This window comes from Pteronotus mesoamericanus, unplaced genomic scaffold (genome assembly GCF_021234165.1).
Source record: "Pteronotus mesoamericanus isolate MK-2021 breed Mesoamerican mustached bat unplaced genomic scaffold, CSHL_Meso_final contig_52, whole genome shotgun sequence".
NCBI classification, from domain to species: domain Eukaryota; kingdom Metazoa; phylum Chordata; class Mammalia; order Chiroptera; family Mormoopidae; genus Pteronotus; species Pteronotus mesoamericanus.
Window position 1 is genome coordinate 3,042,232 of NW_026555189.1, and position 14,002 is coordinate 3,056,233.

A 14,002-nucleotide genomic window follows, 5' to 3' on the forward strand; every position below is an offset into this window, starting at 1 on the left:
TGAATCATATGGTAGTCATATGTTTATGAACCATATGAATCATATGTTTAGTGTTGTAAGAAGCTGCCAAACTGTCTTCCAACATAGCTGTACCTTTTTTCATCCTCACCAGCATTTGGTGGTGTCAGTGTCCCCGATTTTGTTCATTCTAATAGGTGTGTAGTAGTAGTATCTCCTTGTTTAATAGTTTAGAAAGATCCCTCTGTAGAATGAATGGACTTAGGTAGAGGGCACAATATTGGTTGCTGGGAAGCCAGTTTGAGGCTACTATAGGAGACTAGTTGAAAGATAATTGTGGTTTAGACTAGTGTGACCATGTTGTGGATGGAGCGAGATATACAGATGTGAAAAATGCTTAACATGTTCAATCAACAGGATTAGGTTTCCAACTGTATACAAGAGAGGGGTAGAGGGAGAGAGGGGCAAAAATGACTTTAAGATTTCTGGCCTTATGACTTTAAGATATAGCAACAGAATAGATGATGGCGCCATTTACTAAGATAGGAAACACTAGCATAGGAGCAAGTCTGGGAGAGGAAGGGAGAAAGGTTATGAGGTCAGGTGTAGCCATATCCAGGAAATAAAATATATGGATCTGGAGATCGTGGGAAAGGACTGAATTAGAGATACAAATTGGGGAGTTGTTGACATATCTATGGTAATGGAAGCTCAGGGAGGAGATGGGGTTGCACATGGAAGTTCTGTGGATGGAATTGGGAAGAAAGACAGACTAATTAATATCAAGGATGGATAGAAGGTAGGTCCAGGAAAGGAGAATGAGGAAAAATACTTAGAAAAGGTGGGAGGGAAACTAGGAAAGTTTGGCCTCCTTGAAACCAAGGAGAACGACATTTCTTAAAAAGAGTAGTCAGGAGCGTCAAATGTTGCAGGCCGATCAAACAATAGGAGGGCTGACAAGGCCTTTGGTCACAAGAAGGCAGTGATTTTTTTGGTGAGAAAAGTTTCAGTGGGACAGGTGGAAGTCACAGTAAGTTGAATGAGGACTAAGTTGGTGGTGAAAAAATGCAGGCTGTGAAAATAGACTACTGTTTTAAGAAGATGGGCTCTTAACTCTGACTTCTGGATTGCTTAATCTAAAGGCCGCTTTCCAGTCCTATAGAATGGTTCCTGACTTACGATGGTTTCACTTATGATTTTTTGACATTTAATGCTGCAAAAGCAAGATGCATTTAGTAGAAACCATGCTGTGAATGTTGAATTGTGGTCTTTTCCCAAGCTAGTGACAGGCAGGATGATACTCCCTCACCATGCTGGACAGTGGCAGAGAGCCACAGCTGCCAGTCAGACACTGTCACGAGCGAAAACAACCATTATTCTACAGTATATTCACTGTGTTAGATGGTTCTGTCCAACTGTAGGCCAGTGTAAATGTTCTGAGTAGTTTAAGGTTGGCCAGGCTAAGCTATGATGTTTGGTAGGTTAGATGCATTAAATGCATATTTGACTTAGGATATTTTCAACTTACAATGGGTTTATCAGAAAGTAACTCCATTGTAAGTCAAGGAGCATCTGTATTTTTCTTTGAAAATATGACCATTATGTGTCTTTGTAAGGATGTTTATTTGTAGTTTTGCCTGAAATATGGTTATTTCATCCTCAAAAGTTAAAGATGCTTAGTTGGTATAAATTTTCTCTGATTACACTTTTGATTATTGCTCTTTTTCTGCCAAAACATCTACTAATTAGTTGCAACTTTGAAATCTATCCAATTCATCTGCCAACTTCTGAAATATTTTCATTTTCATTCAATATTGCTTTAATAATTGATTAAAAAATTCTGTTAGCATTTCTAAAATTTATTCTCTGCATCATTTAATCAAATTTTGGCAGCATTAGGTCTTTACCATTTCCCATATAATTTTTTTAATTACAATTTTTTTATATTTGTTGTTGGTTTAGGTCATATTGTTCTTATTTCACAGAAAATATATCCCTTGCATGTTACTAAACATAAGAGGTGGATATTTTATGAACTCTTCTTTTATTTCATGAACTTTACTAGAAGATCATTTATCTATAAGTGTAAACATGAGTATATGATGGGATTATTATATAGTCTTTTTTGAAAGAAAAAGAAATGATTGCCTACTTTAAAAATAATTTATTACAATAATTAAAGAATAATTTTCTGAAGTTCATGGTCCATTCTGATGGTGAGCACCACTTAGCCAGATCTGTGATGGTGAGAACTGTAATAGATGGATGAAGAGTGCCTTTATCCACTGTGATTTTATACTGTGAAAGCTCATAAATTTCATGGGACGAATATCATTTATTATTGAGCTGGAGATGGCTCTGATATAGAGGCTGGAAGAGAAACCTGAAAAAGAAAAGCAAAGGAAGGAAAAGCAGATGACGGATCATTTCCACCAACGTTTCAGCACTTCCATTCTTCAGTTTCTGTATCACCGTTACATCAAATCCTGTTGATAAGGAACTCTTGTCACATCTCTCTGTTCAGATCAACAAGGATTTCCTGGGAAAGAAAGCTTCATTTAAAAAACTAATTTATCATTTTTATGCATTTGTCATTTTTAAAGGAAATGAGTACAAAACAAATATTTGCTGTATTTCCATTATTAAATATTGAGATATGTGTTATTTTTTTTTCCATTTTCAAGTTAATCCAGACATTTTTCATGGGCACAAAATGATGACTTATGTTTAACACATTCTTTGGTTTGTTTGTATGAATACATTTATATTAGATGAAACTCTTCTGGGATATACATACCTTTAAAGCTAGTTTATTTTTTTACTATGTCGTAATATTATATTTTCAACACATAATATTTTCAAATGCTTTAAAAAAACTATTGTGCGCCCTGGCTGGTGTGGTTCAGTGCATTGAGTGCCCGCCTGTAAACCAAAGTGTTGCTGGTTCGATTACCAGTTAGGCATATGCCTGGGTTGCAGGCCAAGTACCCAGTAGGGGGCATGTGAGAGGCAACCACACATTGATGTTTCTCTCCCTCTCTGTCCCCTTCTGCTTACCCTCTCTCTAAAACAAAAACAAAAACAAAAACAAAAAACTATTGTGCTCATTTGAAGCTAAGACATCTAAGTCTGAAAACATCACATTATTCTGTATGAGGTCAAATCATGGATATTCTGGCTAAATAAATTTCCGTTGTAAAACTATTTTACCAGAAAATCTTCCTTGAACCTTACTTAGAATTTTACTTCTTTTTCTTGAGCTTCAGAACGTGTTTTGATCTCTTTTGATTTCTTATCATGACATCACTAGGTGGACTTTGCCATTTTGGCATGGTAAGGGACAGGAAGAAGGATTGATTGTCACCACACTAGCTGGCATCACCAGTCAACATTCTGAAATTGACCAACAAGTAATTTCATCATCTCATTACCTAGTTTTTTTCTTCATACCACACAGCTCTGAATCAATGTAGCTGGTTTCATGCTTGCAGAGCTGTGAGCACAAAGGTGGGAAAAGATGGCAGGATGATACCACACTCAGGTGCCCTCAAGCATGTAGTCTCAATATATCCTTTTTACTCATCCAGAAAGGAGTTTATTATCTGTCAGCTGCAGAAACAGCTCTCACACTGTACCACACTTTCTCTCCCTTCCCCCTTTCATTTGCATTTATATTCTTTATCGGGTCCACAGGCTCAAGTGGTTTTCTAACTAAGACACGATATTTTAAACTGAGATGTTTATTAATTCTAACTCAGTAATTCTCTTTCAGTTATTGCTATATTATATTCTCAATAATCCCATACATTTCATACCACCATATATAAAATCTCATACAAAGTCCACTTTCAGGTGTTATATTTAATCAGACCTAAATGTCTTCTAAATTAATATACTGGTTTTCAGTCTTGATCCTTATGACCTATCACTCTCCACTGATTTTGATTTTGATTTTTTGTGTAATCCTTGAAAATACCATAACATCACTATCTAGTGTTGAAGAACAATTAGTATTGCTTTCAACAATCTCCTAGGGATGCAGGTGCTTGTGAAGACCCTCTTCCATATCGGAGGCTGGTGTAGCTTTGTGTGTAGTGTGTCTCTCTGTTACTGGTGCATAACCAAAGTTTAATGAAATTTCCCAAATATTGGAACAATCTAGACAGGATTAAAGGCCTTTGAAAGTAGTGCTGTGTTTTAGGAAATGAAGAAATGTGAGATTGATGGCTTTTAAAAACTCATGGTGATATTGTTGAGTCCCAGGCTAAAAGAGGGTGGGACGAAGTTTTAGGCTAGAGAATAGTCCCTCCTTGCTTGTTGAACTGTTGAAGAGAGACATGGCCATGGCCATTTTTGCTACTTGTCAATGACGATGTAATGACTGGCTTCATTATTTTACAGACATTAGAGAATGTCTATTAGTGGCAGGCACTGTGCTAATTCCTGTGAATAACAGAAGTGGCCCTGGCATGTACACTGCCCACAGAAATTTTACTGTCTGGTGAATGAGTGGGGAATGGGGTGAACAGCAGACATGCCAACAAGTGATTATGGCACAGAGTGCTAAGAGCTCCCTTCTAGGTCTGTATAAAAATGCCAGGGGATACACAAATGTTCACAGCGCCATTATTTCTGACAGCGAAAAAGTGGAAACAATCCAAATGTCCCTCAGCTGATGAATGGAACAAAATGGAGATGATCTGGCAATGAAAAGTAATTAAGTACTAATGGTACAATATGGATGAACCTTGAAAACATTATGCTAAGTGATGGTAGTCAGACACAAAGGAGCACATACTGTATGATTTTATTCACATTGAAATATTAGAATGGGCAAATCTATAGAGATAGAAAGTAGATTAGTGGTTGCCTAGGGCTAAGGTTTGGCCTGGGAGGATGGAAGGATGACAGTTAAGGGGGGCATTTGGGAATAATGAAAATGTTATTGGTTGTGGCGAGAGGTGTATAACTTTCAATATGCTAAAAGCCATTGAGTTACACACTTTCATATATTTTTTAAAATAAAGTTTTATTGAAATACAACTATACTCATGGCTGCTCTTTCCATACTATGGCAGAGTTGAGTAGTTGTTACAGAGACTGTGTGGCCTACAAAGCCTAAAATATTTACTGTTTTTCCCTTTACAGAAGTTTGCAGACCCCTGATCTTGGCAGGTATACTTCAGAGTGTAATACCTTAGTGTGATCTTTATAAAAATAGTTTTTTAATATTTCAAGGACACTTGACGTACAATATTACTTCAGTTTCAGATGTGCACCCAGTGATTAGACCATTTATATAACTTAGGAAGCAATCACCCTGATGAAGCTAGTAGCCATCTGACTCCATACATAGTTACTGCAATATAATCGACTATATTCCCTGTAATGTACTTTATGCCTCCATGACTATTCTGTAACTACCAGTTTGTACTTCTTAATTCCTTCACCTTTTTTACTCACTCCCCCAAGTCACACACTTTAAATTGGTGAATTGTATGATATGTGAGTAGTATTTCAATAAAGCTGTTATAAATGCTGTGAAAGCACAGAGAGTACACAGGCCCCGGCCAATGTCATGGGGTTGGGAAGTACCATTTACAGAATGCATGGTCCTCGTCATGGCCTGTGAGGTGAATGCCATCATCTCTATTTTCAGGTTATAACTTGTCTCAGGTCGCAGAGCAGAGTCAGGATGTAGCCCCCAATCTGTAGGACTTTAGTCAACACTGTTTCTTACTTACCACACATTCTCACAGAGGATGTGATGTTTACTTTATTTCTTGAAGTATCAGCAGGAGCTTATGAGTCAGAGGTGGCTAGAAAGGAGCATTTAGGCAGAGAGAAGCACATGGTCAGGGTCCTGGCAGGAAACAGGTGGCACAGGTAGTCTGGATAATTTGATGAGAGATCAATATAGTGGCTACTTGAGAGTTCAAGGGAACCAAACTGGAGACAGTGACAATCTGAAGCATTACCACCCTGGGACTGAAGGGTCAAGGGGAAAAGGCCATTATGGAAACACAGTTGGGTAGCTATAAATGTGGGTCTACCTTCTACAGAGGGACACAGCAGCAACAGCAACCTGGCGTGGATGGAGCCCAGGGAATAACTGCCCTGACTCATTCTCCTCCTTCCCTCCAATCTCTGCTGGTCCCTTGCACTAGCTGCACCCAACAAGAAGCCAGAGGGCAGGAGACCCATTGCTGTAATCTTGTGGGACAGAGAAAGGCATGGAGGGAAAACCAAGAGGGCCAGCACAGAGGAGGAGGAGTAAAATTAATGGCATGTTGTAAGAAGTAATTATTTCAAAATTATTTAATTATTGGTTGTTTTTTCTTTTTTTAAACTAATTTTTGCTGATTTCCTTAGATTGCTGTTTATTCTATTTTTTGTTGTTTTCCCCTTTGTTAATTTGGGTGTGTGATTGAACTTCTCTGTTTTTCTCTCTTGTGTTCATAAGACATCTATACATTATTATTTGCAAACAGGACTCCAACTGTTTCCTCAAGAAAGGCACACTGTTCACTCACAATGCTGTTCTGCCCCTTGTACATCCCAGTCCTGAGGGAGAGGAAACCTCTAAAACATTTCATTTTCCTCTCTCCTCATCATTATCTACCCCTTTCCCACTCCTTAAAGTGTCACTTTAGATTTTTGGGATATTTTGATTTTTTTCTCCCTCTCCACCTCTAATACCTAGGTTTTCCTGGGATTCTCCAGGACTTAAGCTCTGAGTAATTATTAAAATTCCTCTTGCCACTTATCACTTCTGGTTCCAAATGCCTTAAGTAACAGTTACAGCATATAGTACTTAAGAGTCCATTAATATACACTTATTTTTATCCATAAATGTTGGGTTCATTATTCACCACTGTTTTCTCTCCTATCCATCCTCCTATATCTTAAATTCCCTGATCGAATTCCTTCTTTTGAAAGTCTTTGATTGTTTTCCTCAAGTGGGAATTGTGGGTGATATACTGTCCAAATTTTTGCATGTTTATAATTCTCATTTCATCTTTGCCAATGAATATCATTTTGACTAAGCAAGAGATCTCTGAGAGATTTCACTTCGGTCATTGGAAAATGACCATTGTCTTCTATCTTCCAGTGGTGCCAATAGTAAGTCAGATGCCAATGCTATGCTTTTCTGTTTGCAGGTAATATGTTCTGTCTGTCTGGAAGCTTCTTAGATTTTTGTTTTATAATTTCATTCAGGAATTATAATCAGGACATACCCACATGAATGTTTTTCTTTGCCAATCAAGTCTAGAACTCCGAAGGTCTTTTCAATTTCCAAACTTTGGGTCTCTTGAGATGAGGAAGAATGTTCTTTTATTACACACTTTAAAGTTATTGTTTCTCCTGTGTTTCTGTTTGCTCTTGGAATTAATGTTATTGATAATAGTGTGTCTCCTGGATCCAGTCCCGAGTCTCATCTTTTCTCTCATTTGCCCACCTCTTTGCTTGCTCTATGTGCTTCCTGGTTACTAGTTCATATATCTTCAGTGACCATCTTCTTTTCAATTTATCCACTGAGTTGTAGGGCTGCCAGATCAACACAGAATAGCCAGTTAAATTTGAATTTCAGATAACCAATATATATGTTTTTTAGCATAAGTATGTTCAAATATAGCATGGGTCATAATACACTGAACTTATTTATTGTTTATGTGAAATTCAGATTTAATGGGGCACCCCGTAGTTTTCCCTGTGTGTACTAAATATGGAAACCCTATTCAATAACAAAATCATATGTTTTCTGAGGTCCGGACATTCTTCTGTGTGCTGAATTCGAATCTCCTTAACTGCTCTTGTTATTTGCTTGTTCAGGTTGTTCTCTGTTGTTTCTAGAAGCTCTATTTCACTGGCCAAATGTTCTGTTTGTTCTGATTGACCTTCCCCTATCTAGCTGCTGAGTTTCCTTTAATACATTATTTAAAAAACAGCCATAGGTCAGCTTGTTACAGGATTCCAGATAGAAGCTGATCTCTGACTGGTAGAAGAAAAAGGGATTTCTACAACATCAGGGAGTGAGGGGATGTTGGAAGGTGGGCAGCAGTCCCTCACTGAGGGCCTGAGAAGGAACATCTCATTGACAAGGCGTCTCTGTGCTCTTTTAGCTTCAAAGATGCAGAGGATTGAACCCATATGTTTACTATTCCCATGGCCTTTTAGGAGCCATAGATACCAGAATACTCATACAGGACTGATGCTCTCTCTCACGTCAGGAGTCCTTGTATTCTCAAGGACCACACACTCTATCTGGGATCTGTCATTTGCAACCTCTGCCTCAAAATTTTTAGGTGCTGGCCTTAGGGCTCTTGTCCAGATCAGAGTGAGGAATCTCGGCAGAATCCCTGCCCATTGGTACTGATTCCCTCCAAACCCTCGTCTGTCCATGCAAGAAGCTGACTACCTCAAGAGGAACCAGATAGGAGTGGAAAGGGGAAACAGGTGTTGAATGAATCAAAGGATCTAAAAGATGCAAGTTGCTATGGAAAATAATTATCAGGTTAGGTGTGAGTGAAAAACCTGTAAAAAATTAGAAAAAAAAAAGAATTTAAAAGGATCCTGCTCACAGGATGTGTTGCAATTGTCTTTAAGTTCTCACTTCACTTTAAAGAAACCAGCACCGAAAATCAAAGAGGAGGCATATGGGTGCAGTTTAACAGGAAAGAACAGAGGACTCTCATCCTGTGCTGTCCAAAACAGCACACACGTGTAGCTGTAGCCACGTGTGTCTAGTGACAACTGCTTTAGAACAGGTATAGAACATTTATGTACAGAGAGTTCTACTGCACAATACTGCAGTTAGTTGACTACATTCACAGAAAAGCCCTTACCTCTCCATTACAAACATTGGTTAGCTAATGTGTACATGTATATCTTATAGATTTAACATATGTATTGTTTTAATGGCACATTGTTTTAACTGACTTTAAGATTTTTAAGCCACTGTATGATTAGTCCACCCCTTCTCTCCTTCTCTTCCACCCTGGATTGTACTTTCTATGTCATACTTACCATACTCACTTGTGTTTCTCTTTTATTTGTAATTTTCTCCCCCCACTGTGAGCTCCATGAGAGCAAAGACCATGACTGGTTTGGATCACCATTGTATTTTTTGAACCTAGCAAATAACAGAGCATCAATAAATATTAGTTGAATGGAAAAATTGAATCAACAAAAAAGTAAGAGCCTATTGTTCATAGATGTGTGCATTTTCTTCTTATCAAAGGCGAAGCTCAATATCTATAAATCTTTAATATAAGCATCCCCCTCAAAATGAGGACATGCTTTTAAATCTCTTTGATAAACGATCTCTTCATGAAACTTTGTGGTGTATTACAAATAGAGTGTGCTAATTTAAATGGGATGCACAGGAAAAGAAGAACACTGCAAGAGAAAAAACAAATCTTAATTAGTTAATCTCGAGTAATAACCAATAATTACACAAGAAATAATAAGGATTTTCAAAAACATAAGTAGTCTTTTATATTTCCATTGACAGCTTAATTGTGTATCCTAGCACAGAAAGCATTGTTAAAGTTCATTTTCAAGGACTTGAAATAAAAAAGGTAAATAGCCAAGCATATGCCAAAGCAGGTAGCTTGTGAATAACTTCCTGTCTTGGGACTGTCAATGCTTTTGTGAAAGAAATGTCAATAAGGAACTTTCTTCTTACATAAATAAGCTGAAGAAAGCATCTTGATTTTTAGAACTGATAGGATTTCAAAACAGGAAAGTCTTCAAAGCAGATGCATTTTTTTAAAGAAAACAAAATATTTCTTTCCAAAGCCACATTCATACTCTAGAAATAGCCCAGTAATTTCCCTATTGACCTTTTCCCTTGTTATGAAAGCTTTGATGGTGACTTGGGTGCCCCTTTCTCATCGTGATCTTGAGTAAATGACGTGCCCTGAGTTACAGTCCCCAAATAAAACTCTTATTCTTTTTCTTAAAAAATCTTCACCTGAGGGTATTTTTTTATTGATTTTAGAGAGACAAAAAGGGAGAGAGAGAGAGAAACACTGATGTAAGAGAGAAACATTAATTGGTTGCCTCCTGTACACGCCCCAATTAGGGATTGAAACCGCATCCTAGGCATGTGCCTGGACTAGAAATCAAACCTGCAACCTTTTGGTGTACAGGACAATGCTCCAACCAACTGAGCCACCTGGCCAAGGCTAAAATTCTATATTCTTTACAAATTCTCCACCTTGGGCATAAAATATGCATCTAAATTATAAGAAGGAATGGGCATGACAGCTTTCAATTTTTCTAATTTGTGGAGATGAACGAATCCTTGTAACACAAATTATAGGTGTCCTCTACAAAACCTTTGTAATTCCTCTATAGACTGCCTCCTTTCCAGAATCTTGGGACATCTGAAAGACTGAAAGTTATGTAAGCATAACATTGGTTGTTGGATATAAAGTAGCTCCTTGACTTCTTTCCCTTGTCTTCTTACTGTTGGCTTGTGAGCATTTGTAAATTTGGCCACCTTACAACAGATGTGGAGTAGAAACAAGAGTTGCAGTGTAGCAGTTAAACCTCCTGGCTTTGGGTAGGAACTTGCTCTTCTGTTCCCAAGCCTTTTCTTGACCATCACCTCCACCTTGGTGTTGACTTGTTTCCTTTGACACAGTGGATGTGCTACTTCATCCCCCTTCCTGTTGCAGAAGAACCTGTGCAGGTGCGTTGGAGGCTTTCCCAATGGCCACCCCTTTGGGTTCTCAAGTAGAATTACTTTGAGACCTTGGTCAAAGGGCAACGCTGCTGAGGAGAGGAGTGATTATATGACAACCCTGATGTCATCTCACAGATTGCTTTCTCTAGAATGACTTCCTTCTTCTTCCTCTCTTGCAGGATGGTTAGCCAACCTCTTGGGTGTGTCATCACTGTACTCTGTGAGATTTCTGTGCCAGCACCCAGCACACTTGCCTTCAACTACCTGTCCGTGTTCCTGATCTCCCTCTCCACCGGATACCTACTTGATCTTGAGCTCTCTGAGAACAGCGTTAAGAAATACCATCATTACAATCATCATTACAATCATCATCATCTCTAACATTTATAGGTCATTGACTGTGCCAAGGCCTGTGCCAGTGCATTATATCATTGTCTCATTTAAAATTTTTAAAAAGATTTTATGTATTTAAGTATTTTTAGAGACAGGGAAGAGAGGGATAAAGAGAGGGAGAAAGACATCAATGTACAAGAGTAACATTGATCAGTTGCCCCCTGCATACCCCCAGCTGGGGACCTGGCCTGCAACCCAGACATGTGCCTTGACCAGGAATCCAACCAGTGACCTTTCAGTTAGTGGGACAATGACCAATCCAGATGCCCTATCCACTCAGCCACTTTTACATTTTATAATACTTTTACAAAAGAATACACTGAAGCTCAAGAAGGGTAAATGACTTACACAAATCAGTAAGTGGCAGAGCCAAGATTAGAACCCAGATATATCTGGTTCTAAGGCCTGAGTTCTTCATCATGATGTTCTGCTTCCTCCAGATTTATTCATCCTTGGATCTCCAGTCACTAATATAGGTCATAGCCCAAAGTAGTCCTTGGCCAGCATTTATTGAATAGATGAATGAATGAGAGTGTGGAGAATGGAAAGGAATGGCCAGGCAAGTTAATAAAGAGAAGCAAGGCTGTTCTTGGCCAGCATGGAAGGAGGCCAGTGTTTTTTTTGCCCCCCTTAAAGAATGTCTCCATCTAATATTCTACTGGACTACCTTAGTCTTCTCATTTTCCTTTCTAGCCAAGCCTATTTTCATAAAGGATGGGATCAATTTATTGATGTGGTCATTAATTAGCCAAAGAACTGAGTCTAGAACATCACCATATGTTGACATGAACATCACCATGTGTTGACACTAATTAAAAATATTCCAATGACTTGATTTAATTTCTTGGGTTTTTTTTTCTTTAAAGCATCATATCAGTGTACTGTTGAGGGAAGTGAATTTGTTGATAGTGTTTGTCTTGGTATATCTTGATAGGATCGTGAGGCAGTATGGCAGGAAAAAAACACTATCTAGTTAAAAAAAAAAGGAATATCACGTCTCCGACTTTTAGGGGAAGAACAGCATGAACATCAGAAGTGAATGGCTTTTTGATGGAACAAAATACTTTTGATGGGATTGTGTGGCTGAGAAAGATGTGCCTGTCTTGCTTTTTTGCCAACTTCTAGGCAAAGCCTCAATTTGTGAGGATGAGTGAGCAAGCTCAATGGCTCCACTAAGAGAGGAAGGACTGTGAGTGTGGGTGGGCAACCCAGTTTGGTGGGTTTGAGGGACACACCATTGGACGAGAGGGTCCCACTAATACGGCAGTAGGCAGCACCTTAGAGAAAGTTGTGGCAGTGAGAAATCACCTCTGGAGGAGAAAATATGGGGACTATGCAAAAATGAATGCATACTTCCTGAAACACCGAGCCTTTATTGGTCCTTTACATTCACTGCAGTTGCATGGTCCCATGGACGTGGCAGTACCAAGCGAAGAGATTAGGCGTAGGTTAAAGTGAAGGTCACAGATATGGCACAAGGAAACTGGCTGGACTGGCTCATTGGCAGCCTGAAGGGACCCCCAAATGCTTAGAGTGAAACCTGGCAGGGAGATCAGCTTTGGCTGGATTCCACAGCACGTCTCCTTTCTCTTTGAGTTTGGATTGGGATGTAGTCAACTTTTATACAAAACTCCTCTACATCTCTCCCTGTTATTAACTATGGCTTTGGGTGGCCTGGGCCTGGCAATGGAGGGAGGTTTCCAGAAGAGTGGAGATGTTCCTAAACTCACCTGATCATAACCCCTCTCCCCAGGGCACTGGTTGGGGGCAAATAGATTTCTTTGTCCAGGTGGAGCGCTTCTCAGATTTCATGGGAACAGGAATCCCCAGGATTCCTCCCAGATGCAGATTCTGATCAGCAGGTTTGGGGTAGGCAAGGGCAGGAGGGGAGGGAGGAAGGGAAGTGGAGTGCGCTCTGCTTCACAGACAGCAAACAGCTCTGCTTGCTTCTTACTGAGGTCATGTGTGAATGACGGTATATTCCTAAAGCAAGGTTTGAAGACCACTGTGTAGAATGTGCCTCGTTTGCAGTTCATTCTGCCCAGATCACCATTTTCCTCTTCTTATCATTGTAAACTCCCAGTTGCCTTTGACCTCTAGCTCAGGTACATCTGCTTGAATCAGTTTTTTTTTTCCTTTTTCTGGTTGTGAAGAACTGATTTTTGAAGAAACCACTTCAGTTATCTTCAAAAGCCTCAGTAAAAATTAACCACACACAAGAGCCTTGGATAGCGTTGTCTGGGGGAAAGGGAAGGAAGGGAGACGAGTGGTATTCAGAAGAAGCAGAAGAAAGAGGTGAGCAGTAGAAATATACGTCTTGCCCCGTTTATTCCTCCTGCTCATTCTCACTCTCTCAGGTGCTAGAAAAGTCACAGGACTTCTCTTAGGACTGATATGGAAGCTGGAGCTATGTTATCTGGATACAAAAAAACCACACACCCTCAGCAAGCTAGAGAGTGCTGGGGACACCTGGTGTCTAGAACTGAGTCAATAGGAATTGTTAAGCAATGGTGGCATCTGCCAGATCAGCAAAGTGGGCCATGCCTTTTCATGAGTCTCCTTGGGCAAATGTTTCCTACACAGATATCTAGAAATTTTCTCATGGTTTTTTCAAGGTCTTTTGGTGACACATGCAGCCTGAAGCTCTCCCAAGGAGCTGGAGTCTAGTCCTTCTTGCATAACCTGGCTGCGGGGAAGCAGGGAAGGGAGATGTGATGGGAACGGGTCTGAGATGGGGCAGCCTGGGGTTACATGGCTGGAGCCCAGCCTTTCTGATGGCATCACTTGCTTTAGAAGGATGAATTCTATGTCATCTTCTGGAGTCTGTCCCCTGAAGCTCCCTTGGTTTTGCCACATTGCAAACATACGTCTGCTGTGTCTCCCTGCAGGTCTGGAAGTGCCTGGTGGCCAAACACAGCACAGAAGGCTGTTGAAGAGGCTATTTGCCAAAAGTGAAAA